At 39.9% G+C, this 14,555-nt stretch overlaps 1 pseudogene across 1 annotated transcript; it reads left to right on the forward strand.

Moving 5' to 3' along the window:
• Positions 1-1,788: 1,788 nt before the first annotated feature.
• On the forward strand, positions 1,789-14,555 carry LOC139071565 (N-acetyllactosaminide beta-1,3-N-acetylglucosaminyltransferase 3 pseudogene; annotated as a pseudogene). The gene is made up of 2 exons (XR_011521409.1): positions 1,789-1,897; positions 13,227-14,555. The product of XR_011521409.1 is annotated as an N-acetyllactosaminide beta-1,3-N-acetylglucosaminyltransferase 3 pseudogene (transcript).

Here is a 14,555-nt window from a genome sequence, read left to right on the forward strand (position 1 = left end):
TCATCTCTCGAGTTTGAAGAACGTGACTCACCAACCTCCACCCGTTCTTGTCCGACGCGAGAACAAAATGCGCCGTTACAGTAACGAAGGATTTGGTGGCAACCGATGTCCACGCATCGCATGTGAGCGCTATCCCGGTTGCCTTCTTCATGGACTCCAGAAACGCTTGCTTTGATTTCCTCGTAGAGGTGGGGGACTTCTTTTTCTGCTAAATGTTTTTGGTGAGGAAGTTTACTGCGCGGCTCCATGGTGCGCACCACAAACCGAAACCGCCTGTTGTTTACTACTGAATACGGGCGTAGATCCGTCGCGATAAAAGTAGCTATTGCTTTTGTAATGCTCCTCGCCTTCTCTGAGTTCTTCGGTAGTTTGGAGACAGTCTCCAGGATGGGGAAAGAGGTCAAAGAGGTAGTGCCACTCACTAAACAGTCTGGGCGGCGCGCGCGTTAAGGCTCCGGTTACATTTTTTTTTAGTACCGGCTTCGCAACAAAACTTTGATGCTATGGTTTTTTTTTAAGCATCGACATTCATTAATCGATGCCGAAACAACATGTTAAGCTTTTAGATGCATTGCCACATCGATTAATTGCGCCCACCCCTAGTCAGGATGCCTCCTGGACGCCTCCCTGGGGAGGTTTTCTAGGCACGTCCAACTGGGAGGAGACCCAAGGGAAGACCTAAGACCCAGGACACGCTAGAGGGACTATGCTTCTTGTCTGGCCAGGAAACGCTTTGGGCCTCTTGGCTTAGGCTGCTGCCCCCGCGACCTAACTCCGGATAGGTTGAAAATGGATGGATGGATGGATTTTCATCTTTTAAATTCAGAAAGTTGACATATTTTAGTTTGTGCAGTAAAGTTTTTAACGCATTCAGTCAAATTTTCGAAGACTGACATGTTCCAGTAGCGAATCTAACTTTTACCTGTGGATGCTCAAAAGGCAGGCAGAAGGAAATGCTGAACCTTCACACTCACATTTAAAAAAATCTCATATTTAACTGGAGTCTGCAAAAAAATCCACAAAAACCTAAACATTTTTGTAATTCGAGAGGGGCGGAGGGGCCCCCTCCCCACCCATGTTTAAATCCACCCCTGTGTTTTTCTGGTTTGAGGTGACTTTTGGTATGAATTGCCCCCTCATTAATTTATCGAAAGATTTCAGCTTTTTGTTTAATGTATATTTTATAATAATGCACCCAAGGGGTGGCCAGGAGTGGCCATGGCCACCCCTAGAAAAAGGCAGTGTTAACAAATCATATTAATGTTCAGTCAAACCGTATATTGGTCTTGCTTATTCAAGACAAAATAAAAATATTACAATTAATGAGTAAAGAAATAATCAGAATAAAACAAAATACGTATGTTTCTGCACCTCACCATTTAAAAAAAAGTTTTTTTATCTCCATTGTTTTTTTAATTAGTTTTTTTCCTTTTTTTGTGTGTGAACACAGCAACAGGTAGGTGAATAACCCTAAAAAATATACATTTTTTCTTTAAATTTGGGGTAACATTTTAAATAACTGACATGTATTTTTCTAAAATTTTTGTGTTTGTAAAATTTAAGTTAAATATTTTGGATATGTACTGTTATTTTATTAAAAACCAATAAAAGTGCAATGCAGCACATTGCCACAGACGAAATTCAACCAGAGTTACCACATGGACCAATTTGATGTGCCACCCCAAAAATGTATTTGGCCCCATCTGGCCACCCCTATCAAAACGCGCCCCTGGTTGTGCGTTGTTTGGTGTTTATTTTAGTGAACAGACCAGACGCACTGATGACGCAGCGTCAGGAGCAGGCAGGTGCCGCCCTGCAGGCAGGAGGAGGACTCTACAGCCACAGTTTCTCGAGACTCGTTAGTTCAGTGTCCACAGACACGCATCATTTTCAGCAGGTAAGAAAACCGCATCGCGGTTCAAAAGCGCTTTATTAAATAATTATTCTGCTGGAGGAAGTTTGAGTCGGTTTGCGCTCCAGGAAACGACTTCTCCGGAGAAGAGTCGTTTATTTATGGATTTATAGGACATGTCTGAATAATCAGAAATAAATAACTTTAATATTTCCCGCTGTAGGAAAAGCATTCACTTTGTGTCCCGTTAAAATGGAAGGGTTGTCATGCACCGACAGTTGCGCGCGTCAGTCCGCTGTTCGGTGGGCTAAAAATACAAACGTCACTTATGTTTCAAACTGTAATCCTTCATCGTGGCAAATTCAACAATAAGCAGCGTATTTATTTTATTTTCATTAGTCTTATCCTTTTGTTTCCACTGAATGTTGACTTTTCCTGGCGCCTCCATTATCTTCATTTGGGGGCATTTTAGTTTCCCTGTGAGAAACAGAGGTAACTCACGACTTCCTTCTTTACAAGCAACATTAAGCACATTATCAGCAATTTCTAATAAGGGAGGGAAAAATTCTGAAGATTTCAGATGTGTGTTTATCTACTCCTGAGGCAAAGTAAGTGAAAGATTTGTTTTTAAATGTAATAGACCAACTCAGAAATGAAAGGAAGCGTTAGTTCTGAGCTGGATAATTATTCAACTCACAATTCATTCTAATCTAGAGTTTTGTAGCTTTAGAGGAACAGGAAGACTCTGTTGAACTCCCAAAGGAAAGGGGAAATAAGTGGTTAATCATGCAGTGTGTGGTTGGGTGAAAATGCACTTTTCTCAGTTCTGGATCTCTGTTTCTTTACAGATTATTTTCTTGAAATAAGTCCAGTAAATAGGACAGGAACTTCACAACTTTTTCAGTTTTGCCTTATTTTGTCTTTTAACATGTCTTCCCTGTATTTTTAAAAGAAGAACAAAAATGAAAAGAAAAAAAAAACAAACAAATGATGCTGGATTTGAACTAGAACACATTTTAAGTATTTGAATCACAAATGTATTAGATTTTTAAACTTTTTATTGTCCTGAATGGTGTAAAGATGGTTGATGTCGTTCTTGTTACGTATTTTAGAATGTTTTATTTTATTGGTCAAACATTTCCTTACAGACTCATAGCTCTAGCTTTATTAGCAGTTTTAACATAAAACAAACATCAAATGAGGACACTGGATGAGGAGTGCACTTTTATTTATTTTTTTGTAGGCCAAACAGCAAAAAATACCTCTAAAAATCATTTAACTCTAGATAGTTTCTTCACTTTGACCCATTACACCAACTTTGAAGTTTTTTTCCTTCTGTTGATCAAGTTTCATCAAAAATAAATGCATGTTTTACCATTTTTATTTACCAACCTAAATGTTGATGTTAATTTATTCTACATGTCCAAGCTGGTCACCTTTTTTCCTCACATTTAATTTAATTGAGACACAAGGTGTAGTTTTAATGAGCAACCTGTAAACTTTAAGTTTCCTCAAGAGAAAGACTTTAACCTGAAAAGATTTACATTAACTAAGATGGAAAATATTTGTTTAAAGTAAAAGTGAGCAGTTTCCTGCTACTCTGCCCTACTGGTTAAAAGTGGAATTACAGCTGTTGTAAACAACCCTGCTATAGCTTGCTAACAACGAGCTAACACTACCATGAGCCAACTAATACTAAAATAAACCACAAAGTCAGGAAAAAGCAGCCTTAAATATTATTTATATACACACATTTCCATGAAGCAGCATGCAGTTTAAAGGAAACTCACTGGAGTGCAATTGTTTAAATTTAGAGTAAGACTGACATCTAATCAAATAGAGGAAAGGGAACAATGAAGCTTTTTATTTTGTTAAATAAAAAGGTTTGATTGAAAGACTTAGTACTACAACACAACAATAGAATCCGTTTTTGTTGCTACAGGCAGCATGATGTCCTTTGAAACAGAACTGTTGGGTTGAAAACAGATTCTAGGCTGCAGTGTCAGGATTTTTACCTTAAAGGTGTTGGACAGACTCAGCATTAAAATTGTAGAAATGCAGAATAACTACACTTTACCATCTATATAAACATGTACTGGGTTCAGTTTTTCATTTTGTTAAGGACTTTTGTCATAAATCATCACAGAAAATCCAAATCCTCTCCTCCAGACAGTGAAGAACTGTGTTTTGCATACGTCACTCCAACACGTAAAACAAAGTAGCTGCTGTTGCTAGTATTGTGAATAACTGTTGTTTACTTATTTGTAATTATTACGGAAAATTGCGTTTATAGCTGCAGCAAAAGGTCTGAGCCATATGTCCGTGTCCTACACGCATTTTTAAATAACACAGGTCTGATCTAAAATGATAACCTACATCTATAAACCCATCTAGAACCAGACCGTTACTTCTGGACTCCGAGTCCTGTTAGCATGACTGCAGCAACACTGCTAACCGGGTTAGCTCCGGTAAGGAAAGAAGTCCTTTGGGAAAACTACAACACACACACACACACACACACACACACACACACACACACACACACACCCCGATATAATCTAAAAGGTGATCTCTATATTTCAACATTAGATCGTCCGTGGACCGGTAGAACCTCCGTGACATCCTGGATTGGTGCAAACAACGAGTTGAGCTAAGGCGTTACTCCAGCATCAGGAAGATTTATTCTGGTAAATTATGGGCAAAATATTTTCCAGAGTTATATCAATAAATACACACAGCAGTAAAACTGTAGATTACTGAACTATATTGGGACACATGATGGAGCTAAGACCAGCTGAGAACTTGTCAGCTTAGAGCTCCCAGTGGAGCACAGAAGTGAAATATTTAAGAAGCAAACAAACCGACCGTACCAATTTTTGGTTCTAAAGATGAACAGAATCCTCCTCTTTGTCCAAATCGGGTCGCAGGTCTTCTGAGTGAAATGGTCTAAAACATGTCTGCACCTTCGGTAGTGATATCCAGCTAGTGGGGTCGGAGTTCGATTGACCTTCTCCGGTAATCCAATATCCGTTCTCGTCACCGTATCCCAGAGAAAAAACAAATCTGACTGACTAGCAGAGGCTTCAGAAGCTACATCTCATTGATGACACATTGTTCTCTGCTATAACGCTATCGCAGAAACACCGGAGTCAGGCGTTGTTTACTACAGCTGTTTCAGCAGAGCTCCATGTGAAACGTCACCAGCTGCCCAGGGCTTAGACCGGTAATTAGTTTCTGTTTTTCCCGCGCCAGTCACAAACATCAGATTTTCTTAAAATTCCAGCCGTCCAAAACCCTTTTTCATCTGAGGTTTTAATACAAATTTACACATGCCGTTCAAACGAATTTTGCCTCTGGCCGATATCTTTAAAGAAACAATGTGTATTTTTTACTGTTAATCCCTGTTAATGTTGTTGAAAATGAATAAAATGATGCCCAGATGTCAAAAACTATTGGTAGCTTTGTAACCTATAACCATAAAAATCGGGTCTAAAATACATGGGAGTGCGTCTAAAGTCTAGAGCACACTGGAGACAGACGTGATGCCCGCGCCGTCATTTTAAATAGAAGCCATTATAGTTAATGAGTGGCTACATGGGGAGCGCCGCACCACGCCCCAGAAGCTCAGAGGCGCTGAAGATAGGCGCCAGTTCTGTTTAAAGAGCCGCGGCGCTGTTTACAACATTGTGGACAACTTTACAACAGACAGTATGACGCTTAATGACTTTACGGCACAAATCCGGCCGCAGTTTTGATAACTTTAAACTGTTAATGATCTTAAAACATAGCTTAATCACCCAGAGTCTCTCAAAGCATGATGGCAAGTCTGATCACGTAAAAACAAAAGAGTCACTTTCCGCTTCCTGTTCTCAAGTCCTGCGTGATGTTGTGACTATCGCGCGACTTTCCAAGAAGCGCTCAGAGGTGCAGCATGTCTGTCTCCGGTGTGCCCCAGGCTTAAGTCTCTGGGCAACGCCATATTAGATGCCATGTTTCCTTCTACAGGAGCCCATGAGGACAAAACGCATTTACTGATTTGTAACAAATGGTTACAAAATTTCGACATTCATAAATGTTGTTTTACACATTTACCTCTTCACTCGTTGCCAGTGATAAAAGGGAAACTGATGTGCTTGTTGTTTTGCCTGAGGTCGCTTTCCCAGAGATTTTCGACCATAATGGTCATCCGTTGGTAAGGTCTTACTTGAACACAAAATAATGCTCGCTTGCAATGATGTAGGTATGCTCTGCCCCTATCACCAGGGAAAATACACATTGTCACCTTAAAGAAAGCTTTTACCTCCAAAGGCAATCCTTACAGGATCTTACGTCAAGTTGATGACAACCCTACCCTAACCCATCTCATTAATCTTCATTTTGTTTGTTGTTCTTGTTCATTTCCATTGAAGATGAACTAGCTGCTTAGAAGCTAAAACAATGGATGTTTTTTTTTTCAAAAGACCTTTTTAATTCAGTATCTGCTTTCCTGAAACCAGCTGCTTGTCTGCTGACTTAATCACAAAAGACTCATTAAAGACAATAAGGATGAACGAGAAGCCACCCTCAGCGTTTGGCTTTTACAGCAGGCAGGTTATTATTTTGTGGTTTTTGAATCCCGACACCTTGAACTTTAGCAAATATAGTTTTGTTTGCAATTTCAGGGTCGAATAGGAGAAACACTAACGAAAAGAAACAATCCCATAAACTATAATCCGACTGCTTTTGTGAAATGGGCTGGTTTTGTGTTAAATATGTTGCCTCTTTGTTTCCCTCTGAGTTTCACTTATGAGTTGCTCAGATTCTCACCAATCATTCATTATTATGACCCCTCTTAGGCTGTAAAACAAATCTGGTTAATCCCAGGCTATAACTTTTCAGGAGTCAAAGCTTTTATGTTTATGCCTGTCAGTTTTATGGTTATTTGTGGTTTTTAGTCCTGAAGATGATTTACTTGTTTTGTAAAACAGTCGTAGCTTGTGATGGCTATGTTGGGAGCTCTTTTTCATGACATATTTTGCTGAATGACTCAGGGGTCGTCTGATCCTGCTTGTTTACTGTAACATCTTCCATCCTTTCAGAGGAAGAGGCATGACTGTGTTTGATTTGTTTCCACTACACGCCCAATGTAAGTGGAGCGTAGCCCAACCAGGCCTTGTTGAGGGTTTATACTGACATCAGCTTATTACTGGAAGGAAAACAAATGGTATGGAAGTAAAATTTTAAATCATTTCAAGAAATTTTATGGCAGGAATGGCATGACGGAGTGGTGTTCTGTTTGCCCAATGGTGTATTGTTTGGTTACCTTTTCCCACTTAAAACCTACAAACGTCTTCAAACAATTGAAAAAACACTAAATGCCATAGTTTGTATGTGTGTGGAGTTCTATTGTGAGATAAACAAGAAAATAGTTTCTGGTTTTAGTTTCTAAACTCACTCCGAACTCAGTGAAACGCTCCTTCCAGGTAGAAGCCCTGTTTTAAACTGGTATTAATATCTATTCTAGTGATCTGGTTGCATTTGGACGGCGCTCAGTTCAAGGTGTGAGCTCTCTGGGGATGGGTTGATTACGGATTGGCATCCAGACGTCCTTTGGGTATTTTTTGTATGGCAAGAGAGCTTTATTGATAATGCACATTTCATACACAGCTAGGCACTTCAGCGTGCTATTCAGGTGCACAAAAACAGCCACAGCATAAAACAAAACATTTTAAGTCAAATTTAAAATACCTAAATAAGAAGAAAAGATAAAGTTACAGTTAAAGGCGGGACTAGTTACTGTCGTGTTCTGTGTTCCTCGTGAGTGGTTTCCCCCCTGAGGTCACCTGTTTTATTCCTGTTTCGTTTTTTCTTGTGTTTCTGCTTAGTTATCATATTTTCTCCCCAATCAGTCCCCTCACTTCTCCAGCTTCTTTGTTTTATTCTGGTTATTCCCAGCCTTCAGTTTTCCAGTCATTCCTTTGTATCTCTGTTTTTTACCAGTTTTGTTTTTTCCTCCTGGCTCTTGTCATTCCTTGTCCCTGTTATGCTCTGCCCCCCCTGTGTTAGTTTATTTGTTGTTCCCCCAGGGTCCCTTCCATCAGTCCCCCTGATCATTTGCCTCACCTGTTATTCATTAGTAATCAGCAATCAGTACATCTGTTCCTTGTATCTTCTTGAACACCAAAGTCGCAATATTGTGACAAGCGTCATTGCTGACTTTAACCAGCCACAGCTACAAAAATTATTCCTCATGAAGTTGCTCCTTTACACCAGAAGATAGTGGAGATGTGTAACTTCAGGCTGAGCAACATTTATGGGTGTGTTTATATTGAAAGTTTCAAAGTTTTTAGGGTTTGAAAACTGCCTTCCGCAAGAGGTTCCCGGTCGGGGAAAGGACGAGAGGAGGAGACATGCACTGCACGAAGAGGGCAAATGCTAGAGGGATAAAACCTGGCAGGTCTGGTCATGACTGACTCTGATTATGAAGCAGAATATTGACTCTGATGAAAAAATTCACCCATCCAAATGTTGATCTGCTGATTCCATCCGTGTGCAGCATCTTGTTTGGTTCTAGTATTCAAATTTGTGTTTTAGTCTGCACATAAAAACATTGCAGAACCATCTACTGCCAAAACAGAGTTATTAATAGCTATAATAAACATTGTCAGGTCACAAGGCTCTATCAGTCCAAATGATGAAAGTTTTATCTGTCATTCTCGTCCAAGATAAAATTAGATTAATCCTGGGGATGTGTAGTAGAAGGGTGCTGATTTTATTCCAGAATTTAAATTAATAAACGTTGCGCTGAAGCACTTGCAGCTGAATGCTGTGAAGCACGACCCACAAGCCGAACATTCAGCAAGGACAATGCGGAAAACATCTTTCAAATTTTGAGACGACTCAGGAAGTGACAGCCACTAAACCACAGCGAGCCTCACCAAGTTTCAAAACGTTAACTGTCAAAGCTCCTTTAGTTAACCCTCTGGAGGCGGGCGTTGCAGATTTGCATTAGTTAAAACCTACCTACCTACCTGGTTACTCCACATACGTATTTCGTGAGCATTTTTTAACTCAGAAGTACCCCTGAAGGACTTAGTTGTTCGTCCTTTTATCAAAACTTATTTTGAGCCTGAGCGGGTTAAGGAAACATACGTTTAACATTGTTAGTATTTTTATTCATGAATAAACACTCATAGATTAAACTAAGCTTCATAAATTGAGTTTAAAACCCCAAACAAGTTTGTTCTGACTTCAGCTCAGCTTTGATTATGCTGATTAGTGCATTAATAAAAGATTTCTTGGTGTTCATTATGATCTTGAGATCAGAAATCGTGGTTTTATGGCCTACAAAGAGTCCTACGTTAAATATAACCCCTTTCAGTGTGACTCAATAAGTCTAGGCTGACATTTGCTTTACAGAGATTTCAAAGTAAAGTGATATTTAATTACCTGTTAAATCACTGTCTTTAAGTATAGATAGACCACTATTGATGTCTCAATTTAAACTTTGGTCTCGTTAAACTGTTTTAATCTAAGCATGACCTAAATCCACAGTGAGAACTTTTCTCTGTTTTAAGCCTCTGTGATATCCATGGAAAAGAAAGCTCTGCTCAAGATATATTTATATTTTGGTGGATTTCCTTCTGAGATAACATGTTATTTTTTCTGTGTCCTTAGTTAAATATCTATGAAGTGTGTTGGATTAAAGGGAAACATCTTTTGTTCAAGCACTAGTTGGGTTGTTTCACTTCCATCCCACATTGTACATAAACATACACCCCCGTTCATGACAAGTCAGTTAGGGAACCTCCCTTGGCAAAAAAAAGAAGAAAAAAAGTGTTGATGCAAACGGCTCTTCCTGTTTACTCTATAGCTGAAGTCACTCTGAGTACAGACATTTACGTTTTAAAGAGAGCAACCACAAACTGCTTAATGCAACATTTTATGTACCATACCCCTAAAGTACATATTATATGATGACTTGGATTTTACCTGTTGTGACTAAAATTGTGCAGAAGCTCCTTTGGCCCCTCTAGTTCTGTCAGTTATTACTTTTTAGAAACCTGTTCCAAAATACATCCTGATCACAACTGTTCAACCTAGATGAAAATAAAGATGACGGATTAATCCAATGACATTTAGACGCTCGCCTTAGACAAGCACGCCTACATGGAGGCCAAAGTAGAAAGTTCAACGTTGTGTTTGCAGAAAATGGTACAAAGGCAATCAGCACAAACATCTCAGATAGACGCTTGCTAACATGTTTGAATGGAAGCAGTGCTACGGTTGGCCATAATCTCCCGACACAGATGTGAGAAGCTGATAAGTTCATGAGGAAGACAAATGACTGAAGTTATTGATTAAAGCCCAGTTCACACAGCAAGATGATCATGCTGATTGTTTAAGGCAACCCTGCTTATGCAGGTCAACAACTCAACCCAGGTCAGAAGGGGAACATTTTTTGCCTTTTGCATCAAAGCGTTTTGCCAGTCTGACTACCTGACAGAAATCTATCCACATTTTTACAGTGATTTAGCCTTTTAAAGGCACCTGGTCTTAAACTTTGATCAGCTGTAAAACAGCCGGTTTCAGTTCAAGTGTTTTGTCCCACTCCCATTCCTTTTTGTTGAAGCTCATCTTACAACCCTGTTAAGATCCAGCCATGCTAAATAAGATTATAGGCCATACTTCAAGTGGTCTTGAAACATTACAACATTAAAATGGTGATAGATACTAGGTGGTGCTATAAGCTTGTGTGGACATGTATGCTTTGAGTTTTGATTTGAAAAGCAGGAGGAGTGGTACAGAGGTCAGGTGGGTGAGAATTCCAGAGGTGGGGTGAAGAGCGGCTGAATGCTCTACTCCCCTTAATGACAAGGTGTGCGGGGGAGCGTAAAGTTGAGGACCATAAAAACAATGAAGTGAGCATACAGGAGTGGTGATGTAGAGCTTTAAAAGTGATTAGAAGAATTTTGGAATTGATTTAGTGGTCGATCTACGTTCCAGTCCCTATGGTCACGAGCTTTGGGTAGTGACTGAAAGAATGAGATTGGGGATACACGTAGCCAAAATGTATTTTCTCCGAAGGGTATCTGGGCTCTCTCGTAGAGAGGGTGAGAAGCTCGGTCACCTGGGGGAGTCAATTGAGGTGGACCCCTACTTAATGAGGTTTTCTGGGTACGTCCAACCAGGATGGGACCTAACGGAAGACCAAGGAGATGATAAAGGGACTATGTTTCTCATCTGGCCAGGGAACACCTTAGGATTCCCCCGGAGGAGCTGGCCCAAGTGGCTAGGAAGAGGGAAGTCTGGGCCTCTCTGCTCTGGCTGCTGCCCCCGTGACCTGCCCCCAGATAATTGGATGAAAATGGATGGATTCTCTGTTTGATGGGAAGCCAGTGGAGTTGTTTCAGAAGGGGGGTTATGTTATTTAGGAGTGGTAGGAGTCCTTCAGATAACACATTCCACAGCGTCCTGGAGAAGTTGCAATTTCTGAAGTGGTTTTGCTGGAGAGACTAAAGAGAAGTGAGTCGCACAAGTCAGTCTGTGGACAAGAATGGTGGTAGTGTGAGGAGAAAGATGGAAATAGGAAAGGTTACATAAATGAAAATAAGCAGACCAGCTAGTATTATCTTAGATTAAATAGATTAAATATAGATTAAATAGATTAAAATCACTTTTAAAGACTCATCTGTTCTCATTTGCTTTTAATTCAGTTTGAGAATGCATCTGTTTTTAGTAGCTTTTATGTCAGTTTGATATGTTTGTTTTTATCATGTTTTTACTTCGTGATGAACTTTTTATCTTATTTTTAGAATTTTTAGGGAACTTCTGTTCTTTTTGGCTTGTTAAGCACTTTGGTCAGCTTTTATGCTGTTGTAAAGTGCTTTATAAATAAAGTTGACTAGATTAAAAATAACATTTTATTGTCGAGGGTGACACCCAGACATAACTTGAGGAGAGGGATACTATCTTATCAGATAATCCTACCTTGTGTGGTGTGTTATGAACACTTTGATATGGTCTGAAGGATGTTGGGACTGCTGCATTCATAAATCCGGGATTTCAAACATGTCTGCCTGATTTTTGGCGGTAAATGAAAATACATATGAATAGGGATGGGTACCTTTGAATTTGAATAGATTCGGTACTAATTGCCGGTACCTAGGAACCGATACCGGTACTTAACGGTACCAATTTTAGATACTTTAGAGTGTTTAATATTTTAATTCTCCTTTATAATAAAATATATATTTTTCTCAATATATAACCATATTTGATAAATATCACGATAAATAACATACAACTGTTTGTATTTTAACATCGTCCTTGTAGTTTTATAAGCTGATAATTAAACTGAAGCAAACATCTTTACTGTGAACTAAATGTACTGTGTATCTTCATTCCTTTTACCGTCCTTTTTCAATTGATTTTTCCTACTGGGAAGTTAGAATTTCCAAGGAGAAAGCGAACGCACCATTAGCTGATAACAATGGTGGCAATGGAAGCTAACATATCAAGCTAATGTTATCTTAAACAGTTTATTTAGCTGCTGGAGCAGATTAAAACGATGATGCATCACACTTAGATCGTTGTCGCTGGTTTCATCTTCACCCAATCACCCGTCGCATTTAGTAAAGTGAAGCCAAACTTTAGAGCGCGTTCATGTTCTTCTAGTCGGAAATTCAGAGGAGAAAGCGAACGCACCATTAGCGGAACATAAGCTAGCATATCAAGCTAACGTTATCTTAAACATTTTATTTACCTACCGGAGCAGATTAAGATGAGGATGTCTCACTTAGATATTTGTCGCTGGTTTCACCATCACCCAGTTACCCATCACATTTAGTGAAGTGGACCCAAGCTTTAGCGTGCGTTCTTTCTACCATGCTGCTCTGTTTACAACTGGCTCGCAGCGACCGACGACATAACGCTCTTGCGCATGCGCAGCTGTCTAGGCAAGTTCTCGTTATGAAGGATGGGTACCGAAACGAGGCACCATTTCAAATGACGTGAATCGGTGCCCAGTCGGTACTATGGAATTCGGTCGGTACCTTAAAAAGTACCGAATTCAGTACCCATCGCTACATATGAACAACGTGGCATCTAGCCTATCAGAAAGCATGGTGATGGACGTGTCATGTTTGTTTACCATGAAGTCACTCTTTATCTCACAAGATTTCCATTCTGAGCAGACAATCTCCATGAGTGAAAACAGTACACGGTGTGTAGTCGTTGCTACACCACATGTTGTATAACCAAAGCTGATACATTCATGAATTTTTTTTATCACCATGTATGTATTTTTTAAGTTTATTATTTATTATTTAGCTTCCTGGTGTACTCAAACTATTTAAAATCAGTCTTGTAATAAATGTTTTTGTCTTAATTGCAGAGTTTCGAGGATGAGAAAAATCAAGGCGAGGATTTTCATCCTAGCTGGAGCTATTGGTCTGTTGGTCATCCATCATTTTAAAGATTTTAACGACCCAAAAAAGGTGCAGCTCATCAGAAATGAAAAAGAGGTCAGCAACTACAAAAAGTTACCCTCCAGAAATAACTCACATGTTTACTCCTGGCCAAAATGTCAACAAAACATCACAGCCAACAGCACCGCTGGCTTCTCATCTCTTCCCAAGAACATCCAGGACTTTCTGTATTATAGACACTGTCGTCATTTCCCCATGCTGCTCGATCTTCCTGATAAATGCGGAGGAGCCGACAAATCTAGAGAGGTTTTCCTTCTGCTGGTTATCAAAAGCTCCCCGGTGAATTATGAACGCCGAGAGGTGCTGCGCAAAACCTGGGCTAAAGAGAGGTGGCATAAAGGCGTGTGGATTCGAAGGCTCTTTATCTCAGGAACATCGGACGTTGGTTATGAGAAGGAAAGGTTGAACAAACTACTCCAGCTGGAGCAACAGGAGTTTGGTGATATTCTTCAATGGGACTTCAGTGACACATTTTACAACCTGACGCTAAAGCAAATACTCTTCCTAGAATGGATGGAAAGAAGCTGCCCAAAAGCTCACTTCCTCTTCAATGGTGACGATGATGTCTTTGCAAACACAAATAACATGGTTGAGTATCTCCAAAGCCTTGAAGGCAACGATGGAAGCAAACATCTCTTTGCAGGCCATTTGATTCAGTATGTGGGGCCCATTAGAACAGTAGAGAGCAAATATTTTGTCCCAGTTCAGGTGCACGAGTCCAACTCATACCCTCCATATTGTGGTGGGGGAGGCTTCCTTCTGTCTGGCTTTTCAGCGATGGTCATTTATAATATGTCCAGTTCCATACCAATTCTGCCCATCGATGATGTTTACATGGGGATGTGTTTGGCCAAAGCAGGACTTGCTCCCATATCCCATATGGGTGTGAAGACGGCAGGACTGCACATTTCCTCTCTCACATCAGATGCATACAACCCTTGTTTTTTTAAAGATGTTTTACTAGTGCACAGATTTCTTCCAAGTCAGATTTATCTGATGTGGCACAGGATAAAAGACCCAAATCTGGAATGCGGCCCCTCTCTGACTTAGCAAGAGCAGCAGAGTACAGCTGACAGAGACTTTTTGGGTTTGCACAAGGTGAATGGTGAGGCAAATGAAGAGTAATGCTTGAACAAACATTCTACGGACTGTCTGAGGCAATGTTTCTATTCATTTACAAAACAAACACTAAACAAAATGCTGCTTCTTCGTTTCAAAGACTGACTGTTGTTGCT

Source organism: Nothobranchius furzeri, chromosome 8 (assembly GCF_043380555.1).
Source record: "Nothobranchius furzeri strain GRZ-AD chromosome 8, NfurGRZ-RIMD1, whole genome shotgun sequence".
NCBI lineage: Eukaryota > Metazoa > Chordata > Actinopteri > Cyprinodontiformes > Nothobranchiidae > Nothobranchius > Nothobranchius furzeri.